A 7,050-nucleotide genomic window follows, 5' to 3' on the forward strand; every position below is an offset into this window, starting at 1 on the left:
GAGCGTAACCCATTTTGGTTGCAAAAATTGGGAAGCATTTTGCAAGATGTATGGTTTTGATGAGGGTATGCTTATCACCATGGACTTGGTAATCCTGACATCAACCAAGACAATATGGACATTTGTGTCCTTGTTGATACGCCTCCAGTTCTACCGCTATGTGAGTTTCTCAAACATAGTTATTAGCTAATTTATATTGTTTATTTCAAAATAGTTGACAGCTTATTTCCATTGACAGCTTATTTTTATTGTTCAAAGAATGTGCGGGAGATGGTAGACAAAACCCACTACACCGATGGCTCCGAATTAACAACTTACAAGGAGAAAAATCATTTGGTCGGATTTTGTACTGACATTGAGAATTACAATATCTACAATCAAACTCCTCAACATTATGGTAAATACGTGCCACTAGTGCATGTGTTCAACTACGGTAACTACCATGGAGATACCCTGGTAAGATTTTTACTATTACGACATCCGTGCATCTTTTGCATACTTCTAAAACTAGTACATCACTGCTAACTATGAAGTTATTACTATGTTTTTCAACAGATAATCCCAGAGAATTGTGTGCCTCATATGATGTATCTGAAAGTAGTGTGCCGGGGCTGCTGATCCACGGACACCTATGGGACTGGCGGACCGGGTCCCTTTCGGTTCGGCGGGGGCGGAGTTCGCGCAAAGAGCAGATCGAGGCGGAGCACGCGAGCGATTTACCCAGGTTCGGGCCGCACGGATGCGTAAAACCCTACTCCTGCTTTGTGGTTTGGTATTGATTTCTAGCTCGAGAGCGTGGAGAGCTACAGTACACGCCAGCCGCTAGCAAGACCGAGCGTAAGTGTTCGAACTGGCTATCCCCTTTTTTTCTCCTTTTTTCCTCCCCTCCCCGTTACACACGGGCCTCCTTTTATACTCAAGGGGTTACCGACATAGAGCAACGGGGGCCAAGGGCAAAAATGGAAAGGTGCTGTAGTAGGCACAGCTACCCGCTACAGTGTTATCATACCTAACCCTGACGGCAGGGGACAAGGGCATTAAATGCCCGTCTGTGTCGCCTAAACAGTACCGAAAGGGACCGCTAGGGACGCCACCGTTTGCCACGATGGTTATCTTGTCAGTGCCTGCTTGCCACCGCGCACCCCTAGCTGCACGGCCTCCCGCCACGTGTGCTTGGGAGGGGCCCCCAGAGCGACACGTGGGCGGGTGTGCCGGAGCGCGGGCACGAAGTGGGGGTTTCCCGCGGCAATCTCCTTGCCGCGGTCGTCGTCTTGTCGTGTTCGGGAGCTTGTCGCTCACCGGGCCTTGCCGGGGCGCGTGGCGCGTCGCGGCAAGTTCCTTGAAGTGCCTTGGTTGGCCTTCCCGGCAAGCTCCTCTTGCCGGGGTCTCGAGGTGCTTTTGATAGCCTTCCCGGCAAGCTCCTCTTGCCGGGGTCTTGTCTACTTGGCTTGGACACTTTGTTCTTGAATGGCTCCAAAGGAACCACGGAGGATCTTGGCGGTCACCCGGCAAGCCTTGCCGCGGGATGCTGCGACTGCCCGTGCACAAGTTCGGGATACTAGGGTACCCTTACTTTAGTACACCGACAGGAGCCCCCAGGCCTGGGCCAGACACGGTGCCGAGCGCTGTTGGGCTAGGCCCAAAACAGTGCACGGGCACGCGCGGCCTAGGTCACGCCGCATATCTCTCCGCTTCCATCGCGCACGCCCAGAACGGCACGCGTCAAACGCGGCGTCGTGGGTGACGTTGGCGGCGTGCGCGGGGCTAAGCCCCGCGAGCATGCGTCAGGCCATGATGAAGGGGACGGTTCACGCCCTCCTCCTTCAACGGAGGTAGGCGTGGGGGCGTGGTGCATTTACTGTACAGGGCCGGTGCGCGGTTTTCGAGGCGTCCACTCCCCGCGATCACGGGGCGGGGCGAGGCCGCCTCATCCGTCGCCTCGGTTCTGCATCCCCGCCACGCGGCTCCCATGCGCTTGGAGTCGCGGACGGTGGGAGTGGGAAACTGGGCCGCCGCGAGCAGAGGCAGCGGGTTGGCCCCGACTCCCTGCTCTTCCCGTGCCTTGATTCACTGAGCGGGGCGGCCGAGCCCCCACCTCGCTCCTTTATAAAGAGCGGGAGGGGAGCACGGAAGCCCGCACTCTCTCATCTCCTCCTTTCCTCAGCTTCTGCTCCCCTTTCTCCCACTCGCCATGCAGAAAGGGATCCCTGGTCCTTCATTGGTGGCGGCGAGGGTCGCCGCCAGACAGCGCACCTCTCCCTCTCCCGCGCCCGTGGCGGCAGAGCCAGCCATAAGGGGAAGAGGGAGGGGGCGAGGCCGTGGACGAGGTCGAGGACGAGGTCGAGGCGCTCGGGGAAGAGGCGGACGGGGCGGCGCGCCAGCTTCGCCTCCGCCGGCAGTTCCTCTCCCCACGGCGGTCCATATAGGGGACGACCCTTGCGAGTTCTTCGTCAGGCTGCGTCGGGCGCCTCGTCGTCGCCTTCGGCTTCCAGCTCCATTTGCGAGCGCGATGGAGTTGGACCCGCCCGAGACACTGAGACTGCACATGAGGGGCTGTGGGATCAGCGGCACGCGAGTCCGCGTCGTATTCCCAGCCCCTAATGTGATGTATCTTGATCGAGGGTGGAAGACGTTCGCCCGTATCCACAGCCTGATGGAGGGGTTTACCCTCCATTTTAAGTTAATGGAGGGCGATCTCCTCTCCGTCAAGGTCTTCGGGTGCTTCGGCACTCGGGCGAAGTGCTGCGTGGACAGCTCCTCCGATAGTGAAGGCTCCCCCTCGAGCGAGAGTGACGAGGAGGAGAGCGACATCAATGATGAGGGTAGCGGGCGGCGGGATGGTGGGTCCGACTAGGTGTCGGGCGCCGCTTCGCGCGGCACCGGCGACCCCATCATCCGTGTCGCCGGCTCCTTGAACTCCCCGGGGTCGTCTCCTTGGGCGGCTGACGTAGGGAGGCTGCGGAAGGGGAAGAGGGCTGGCGACAAGGCCGTCAGGTCGGAGTACAAGGGCGTGGTGCCCTCGACAGCGTGCTGACATCCTGCCGCCCCGTCTTCGAGCCCCGCTTCCGGCGCCGCCATCACCGTCCAGCCTTCGGACGGCCCCCGGGATGTTCTCTTGGTGTCTTCTGGCACCTGTAGCTCGCCTAGGCGCCCCTTTTGCCCTTTTCGCCTCCTTGACCTACCTCCTGAAGAGAGGGATAGGAAAGGGATTACGGGCATCTTATCTTTTTAATTTGTAAGCCTTCGGGCCTTAGCTGCATCTAAAATTTGTAATCCTCTCTTTCATGTTTTTCATCCTCTTTGGACTGTACCCGAGTGGGATGTTTTTTAATGAAAAGGGGATGCTTGCCGGGTTATTTGTCTCGCGGGTTGAACCCACGCCAAGGAGCAAATCCTTGGTATCTCTCGGACAGACATTTCGTCTCCCAGCAACAGGCCCTGCCGCCTTCCCTCGTCGCTCGACCTTTCTCACGCCTTTGACGGAGGCGGGAACGAGGTGGGTGCGGCCCCCTCGTTTCATCCCTTTGCTGTCGCGACTACGACCAAACTTGGCCCCGGGAACGAGCCCCAGGGCCTAGAATTGAGGGAGCACGGCAGTTTTCGGGAAGAAACGGGGTTTCGTATTCCCCAGTCCATAAGAGGATGCATGATGAGGGACGAAAGACTTATCTGATATCGCAGCCCCCGGCAACTCTGGCTTGCCGTGGGTGTATCTTGGTACCCGCAGCCCCCAGCAACACTGGCTTGCCGGGGCCCAGGTGCCGACGCGCCCTTCTTCTCCTTTTCGTCCTCAAGCAGTCTGGCCAGGATATGCGAGCCCTGCGAACGAAGGAAAAGCAAAGGGACGGACACTCGACCTCTAAGCTAGGGGTTAGCCGCTGTTAGGCACTATCAACCCTAATCAAGGACGAGACCCGACCTAGCATGCATGCTATAACCCCGGGGTGGCAGCGCTTCATTTACTGGTGCTCAGGGTCTGCGCCTGGCTTTGTACAAAGGATTACATGCAACAGCGGCAAGACTTGTACAAAAGGGTGGTTGCCGGACAGGGTCCGACAACCGCGCCTTACGGGTAAAACTTACGAAGATGGTCGATGTTCCAGGAGTTGCTCACCGGAATGCCATCTTCGGTCTCAAGGCGGACTGCGCCAGGCCTAGTGACTCGTTTCACCCGGTAAGGGCCTTCCCACTTCGGCGTCAACTTGTTGGAATTCTTGGCGGACTGAACGCGCCGAAGAACAAGGTCGCCTTCCTCGAGACTTCTGGCGTTAACTTTGCGGCTATGGTAGCGGCGCAAAGCTTGCTGGTAGCGAGCAGCTCGCACAGCAGCCTGAAGATGATCTTCCTCAAGGAGCAGCGCGTCATCTTGTCGCAGCTGCTCTTGCTCAAGCTCATCATAAGCGAGCACTCGAGGTGACCCGTATACGAGTTCCGTGGGGATAACTGCCTCTGCTCCATAGACTAGAGCGAAAGGTGTCTGGCCAGTGCCTCGATTCGGCGTCGTTCTGATCGACCAAAGAACCACCGGCAGCTCCTCGATCCAGTTTCTTCCGCACTTGTGCAGCCTGTCAAAAGTTCTGGTCTTGAGCCCGCGCAGCACTTCGGCATTTTCCCTCTCCGCTTGACCGTTGCTTCTCGGGTGAGCAACAGAAGCGAAGCAGACCTTGGCGCCGAGATCTTGGACGTACTGCATGAAGGTGTGGCTCGTGAATTGTGTACCGTTGTCGGTGATTATCCTGTTAGGGATCCCGAAGCGGCAAACAATCGACCTGAAGAACTTGACGGATGACTGTGCGGTCACCTTCCTCACTGGTTCCACTTCCGGCCACTTCGTGAACTTGTCGATTGCAACGTACAAGTACTCGAAGTCCCCGACGGCTCGGGGAAAGGGGCCGAGGATGTCGAGCCCCCAGACCGAAAATGGCCAGGATAAAGGGATCATCTGGAGAGCTTGAGCTGGCTGGTGTATCGGCTTGGAATGGAACTGGCACGCTTCACACTTGGTTACTTGTGTAGTTGCATCCTGGAGGGCTGTTGGCCAGAAGAAACCTTGCCGGAATGCTTTGCCGACAAGTGCTCTTGCGCCAATGTGGTGACCACATATGCCTCCGTGTATCTCTGCCAACAGCTTTTGTCCGTCTTCCCGGGGAATACACTTCAATTTCACACCGTTCAGTCTCCTTCTGTACAGTGTCTTGTCGACAAACTGGTACATACTTGACTGCCAGGCTACTCTTTCCGCTTCTTCTTGCTCTTCGGGAAGTTCTCCTGTCTGAAGGAAACGGACAATCTGCTGTGCCCATGTTGGAGCTTGTGGCTCGACAACAAGGACTAAAGGCAACTCTGCTGCTGCGGGAACATCCGCTTCTATGGCGAGAAGCTGTGTCTCTGCCGGAGCTTGACGTTCCCCGACAAGCTTGCCGGGGCAAAACTTGTCGGGAGCTTCTGCTTCAACGGAACAAACCCTAGGGCTTGCCGGAGCATCTTGTTCCTCAACGCTCTTGGTGTTGGTCTCGGCTGCTGCGGGAACGTCCGCTTCTACGGCGAGGAGCTGCGCCTCTGCCGGAGCTTGACGTTCCCCGACAAGTTTGCCGGAGCAAAACTTATCGGGAGCTTCTGCTTCAACGGAACAAACCCTAGGGCTTGCCGGAGCAGGCTGCTCCTCAGCTCCTTCGGCGTTGATCTTAGGGACCTTCTTGGCGGCGGCTTCGGGAAGCTCTGCCGGCAGGTAGTCACCAGGAATCAACTTCCTTTTCTTGCTCTGTCCAGTTGATGGTGTTACGGACGGTTGAGTCAGCTTGAGCACAAAGGTCCCTGGTTCCACAGGTAGCTTAAGTGCGGCGCACTTTGACAGGCCATCAGCAATGGCGTTGTGAGCTCTTGGAACATGCTCCGTTTGTAGGCCGTCAAAGCACTCTTCTAGCTTTCTCACTTCGTCGACGTAAGCTTCCATCAACGGACTCTGATAATTCTTGTTCACTTGGCGGACGACAAGCTGTGAGTCACCCCTGACAATGAGCTTCTTAATCCCAAGGTCTGCCGCGATCCTGAGACCGGCAAGCAATCCCTCATACTCTGCAGTATTGTTTGTTGCTTGCTCCTTGGGAAAGTGCATCTGGACTACGTACTTGAGGTGCTCTCCGGTGGGTGCGATAAGTAGCACACCAGCGCCGGCGCCTTGCAGCGAAAAGGCACCATCAAAGTACATCAGCCACTCTTTGCTTGCTTCCTTGTCGGGGATGCTCGTTTCTGGAATTTCTTCGTCTGGTGTTGGCGTCCACTCTGCTATAAATTCTGCCAATGCCCTGCTCTGGATAGTTGAAGTGCTTTCAAACTTGAGGCCAAAGCTTGATAGTTCCAGTGCCCACTCAGCAATCTTGCCTGTCGCTTCTGGATTATGCAGTATCCTTTTCAGCGGAAAGCGAGTGACAACTGTGATCTCATGTGCTTGGAAGTAATGGCGCAGCTTTCTCGAGGCCATGAGAAGGCCGAAAAGCAACTTATGCACACCAGAATACCTTGACCTAGCCTCCTGCAGAAGGGAACTGACAAAGTAAACTGGGCGCTGCACCATTTTCTTCTGTATCTCGTCGTGTATCTGCGCAGATCCATCTTTGTCGGGGCCAGAGCTTACCGGGGAAGCCCCCTGCTTGTCGCTGGATGCGCTTGCCGCGGTTGCTGGCTCATCATCTGCCTCCCTCTCTGCTACTAACGCAGCACTAACCACTTGATTGGTTGCCGTTATGTACAGCAGCAGCTTCTCTTGTGGCTTAGGTGCGACAAGTATTGGAGGGGAGGATAGGTATTTCTTCAGGTCTTGCAGTGCAGCCTCCGCTTCCGGAGTCCATTTCATTGGACCTGCCTTTTTCAATGATCTGAAAAATGGCAGGGCGCGCTCAGCGGACCGAGAGATAAACCTGCTGAGAGCAGCCACGCAACCGGCAAGTTTCTGTACATCCTTGACGTGCTTTGGTGCTTCAATCTGCTCGATGGCCTTGATCTTGTCGGGATTGGCTTCAATTCCCCGCTGAGACACGAAGAACCCGAGAA

This window comes from Triticum urartu, chromosome 3A (genome assembly GCF_056163025.1).
Source record: "Triticum urartu cultivar PI428250 chromosome 3A, HENAU_Tu73, whole genome shotgun sequence".
Lineage (NCBI taxonomy): Eukaryota > Viridiplantae > Streptophyta > Magnoliopsida > Poales > Poaceae > Triticum > Triticum urartu.